A 4,327-nucleotide genomic window follows, 5' to 3' on the forward strand; every position below is an offset into this window, starting at 1 on the left:
AATGAAGTCTAAATCTTTTTTTTTTTATATTTTTCTGAAAATGGATGGAAGAGAAAATTTCAGGAAGTCAATCTTGAAGGGAGAGAGGAATTACTGGCAGCCCTGATTTTCACACACAAACTCTGGAAGGGAATGTGTCCTCCTTGCTGACAACTTTAAGTTGTTCCCTAGTTAAGAAGGGGGATTTTTCCAGCTATTCTTTGGCACAGGTTGCAGAAGGCCCAGCTGCCTAAGGTCAGCATTCTCTATTCCATCCATGGATAAGTTTCAGGTGTATAAATATTTCATGAGATTTTGACATGTCAGAAAATTCTGCTTAATGTCTTCTAAGGTAGAAAACCCAAAAACCAGAAGTTAAACAAATCACAAAAATAAATGAAAGTATCTTTAAACTTTCTGGAACCACACTAAGATAAACCACCTGTTGTTTTGCTTTACTGTTTGCTTTTAATGATGCCATATTTGTTTAATTTTAGTCTAATTTCAGAGTTTAGATTTTTTTCTCTAATTAGTTAATAGCATGCATTCATAACAATCTGTGTGATTATAATTTGAATTTAATTGTCTTTATGGTGCCCTGAGTTACTTGACAAAAAGGAGGCTTATAAATATACCCCATTACATTTTTGACATGCTTTTTTAATTTTCCTTTTAGAAATGCAATATTGAAATATAGGAAGCAATGAACTGTAAGGAGAATGAAGGGTACATATATTTGATTGGCTTCCCAGAAATAGTGAAATCTGCCTGAGATTTGGTCACTTTTGTTTTTCACCATATCTAGATAATTCAGTAGAAGGTTGTCAGAGATTGTACCAATATTTACCTACACACAGTTGTCTTTAAATCCACATGAACACTTTTCAACAGTCCCCAAAGATATGCAGCAATAGTTAAATAATGTCTGTCCTGATTTCACTGTCACTAATGATTATTTGATTATTTGAAGATTATTTGAAGATTATTTGAAGATTATTTCTTGTGTTGCTTGTATCTAATTTTGTCTTCAGTTACATCTGCTCTGCAGCCACCTAAACTACCTTGTTTGAATTTTGAATGAGAGTAAAAGCATAAGTAAGATATGAGTGTGCCACAAGAGAAATCAACCCTCTGCATTTTCATTTTGTTTTGGTGGGTTTTGAAATCAGAACTGGTTTGCACACAGCTCAAACTAAGCTGATATCTGTGGCCAAACCAGCTAATTTGAGGGGTCTTACTTTGAAGACATCACAGTAACTCTATTCCGGTCACTGACATTTGGTTTGTGTCTGCAGGTATGAGGAATTATCATGTTTCTTGATGGTATTATTAATTTGGAACTTAATTCCTTCAAATAATATCAAAATGCAAACACTGGTGAAGTTTTTAAACCTTAAGGTTTAATCAATGGAAGCTGGTGTAAGTGAACATAACTACTTTAGTCTCTGGGCTCTACCTAAAAAAGGTTGGTTTTCCCACCTAATTTTGGACCTTCCATAAAACCAGTGAGAAACTGAGATGCTGCAGCAGGCATCCAAATCTGTGATTTTTCTGAGTTTTGCTTTGCCCTTCTGCATTTAGTCAAAACCAGTCTTTGGTACTGAAACAGAAAGAAATGTTGAATAAAGGTACCTTCAAAAAAGGAATATTTAGAGAAAGTCCCTATTTGCAAAGTTCTAGGACATGCTGCAGGAGTCAAGAAGATATACATATTAATGCTTGGATATGTGGAATATTAGAGTCAAATTCTAGATGTGACTAGCATGCCTCACATTAATGGAATTTGCTTTTCTCTAGATCAGCAAAACCCAATGTGTGAAAATTGATGTTTCCTTAGTCTGGGTGTCACTGAAACATCAGAATTGCTCTCACCCTGGAACAAAATCCCATCTGAAGCAGAACCCTGTTTGCAGTAGTGGCTAAAACCAGATGCTCAGGGAAGAGTGATGGAACAGGACTAGTTTATACCAAGATTTCCATGAATATCCTTCCCAACCCAGGTACTTGCATAGATTCCACCACTGGCTTTACATTTGGCAATTGTCAATGGATTTCTCTTCCACAAACTAGTCTGGACACACCTTCAATTCATCTAAACCTTTGCAATCCACTGTAGCCTTAGTTCACTAAAAATGCTAAAGATATTCTTTAGGTATTTTGAGCTAATTTGTCCTGTAAAGTAAGTTTTGTTGCATGTGTGGGGAAATTTGGATCTTTTAAATGGAATTATTCATTTTGGAAAAAAAGTCCTCTAAAAATATGAAAAGCTAAAAAATAGATTAGCTCTGTTTTGCATGTTTCATGCCTTTACAGGTGGAACTATTTTACTGCTTTCTTGGTTTTTTTTTTTACTTATAAGGATCAGTAGGTGTAATTCTTCTTTTGTTTCCATGAAAAGTGAAGACGTATATATATATTTTTTTTTTTTTTTAATAAAATATGTGAACATGGCACTGGAAACAGATAATAGATAATGGAACTAAACAATAGGTTCTTAATAAATCAAATATTTACATTAGATATCTGTTGAGGACTCAATAAAGACACTTCTATTTCATCAAAAATGTCCTTTGCCTGGTAAAAATAGCCTCCACCACTCTCTACACTGCTGCAAGAGCTACATGTGATTCAGCAGATTTGGAGCCTGGTTACATCATTTAACATCTGTGTCTCTATCAAGCTGGCAAGGTCAATTTGTTTCTGCAAATAGATTTCCCTCAACTACCAGGGGCAGTCAGTTCATGTGAATTCCCAGAGGTTCTGTTCTTCTTACTCTCCCTTCTCTCTGACACAATTCCAATTGGGGATGCTATTAAGCATTATAAAGTTAACCTGCTGGTGTGTATTAGTAGCAGCACTCAATTTTTATCCACCTTTTAGGTCTTGTGGTACTGAAGTCTTTGTTGGAGTCAGACTACCTACATGATATTAAACCAACCCTTGGATGAGTTGCAATTTTTATTATTTTGGAGCATTGATGGAAGACTGCATTGGTCCTTTACACTACTAAGGGCTTGGACTTCTCTAGACCACAAAGAAATCCAATCTTTTAAACAGAAAATCCTTTCTTCTGTTTGCTGTTTACATTGACATTTTAATTTTATATTTACATTGATATTTTGATTTTGTATTTACATTGACTTTTTAAAGCAGTTTTTTTCTTGGCTGTTAATATTGAAGGAGAACTGCCAATTTACATGCTTCAGTGTATTTCTTTAGTCTGGCTAAGACTAGTAATTACTGGAGGATTTTTAGAAGTTTATTGTACTTTATTGGTTCAATGTTTGTTAATTTTTCCCTCAGGTAAAGTGTATAGTGAATCAAAACCCTCAGTTAAAAGTATTAATTTAGTGTTTCAGCTTTAAAAAAAGCCACATAGGACAGGCATATTGTTCCAAGAATATAGATTATTTCCTTGGAAAACTAGCTGTCTGTACAAGTCAATACCATGCCAAATTAAAAATACAATATTTAGTACTTTTTTGAGCAAGAACAATTTATTAAAACAGATGAGTGGGTTTTAAAACAAATAAGGGAGAAAACCTATGTGACATTAATTGAATTCGGTGACATTTATTTGGTCCTTTGTTCATTTTTCTTCAAACTGAAATTGTATAAGAAATTTCACATATATTTATAGGAATCCTTCTAATTTTTTTTTCCAAGGAAATGGTTCAAATACGTCTTCTTAACAAAGTAAATGTAGAAATAGTACATAATATGTTAAGAAAAGATCAAGAGTGATATGAAATAAACACGTCGCATTTAATCTTCTCCCTCGTAACCTGGTTTTCTGACACAAATCCACTGACTTCAATGAAACTACACCAAAATACAACAGCTGGCTCCAGGCAGGAGAACATAGAGCCCATTCAGAGTGGGGCAATGGATAAAACACCAGGGATAATCTCCCACCCCTTGGGTCCCGTAACTCACGGTGACAGCTCAGGTCAAGGAATAACTCGGTCACATTAATGCAACATTAATGAATCTTTAGGAGCACCAGGAGCTGAGGGATTCAGGATGAAACAAAACACATAGAGCTGTGCAAAGCCAGCTCAGGTCTGCCAGGGTCAGCATTAGATGGGGTTAGCGAATCCCTTCCATTCCTCAGAGCACGATACGGAGACATTCACGTTAGGTCTAGAACCAGTAAGGCCAGGCCTACATCTGTGCTAAAAAACTTTGCCAGGCTTCAGCTGAATTCCATGTGTTTGTAGTGTTTTGTTAGTGCCAAGAGGATAACCATGGCTGTCAGAGTTGACTTCACTTGCTTCTGCTCAGAGCCTACTTTAACCTCCCTCTCTCTTGGCAATGTGCAAAACAAACACCATAAAAACCAGGCACC

The sequence above is a fragment of the Manacus vitellinus genome, unplaced genomic scaffold (assembly GCF_001715985.3).
Source record: "Manacus vitellinus isolate BGI_N305 unplaced genomic scaffold, ASM171598v3 scaffold_117_pilon, whole genome shotgun sequence".
NCBI classification, from domain to species: domain Eukaryota; kingdom Metazoa; phylum Chordata; class Aves; order Passeriformes; family Pipridae; genus Manacus; species Manacus vitellinus.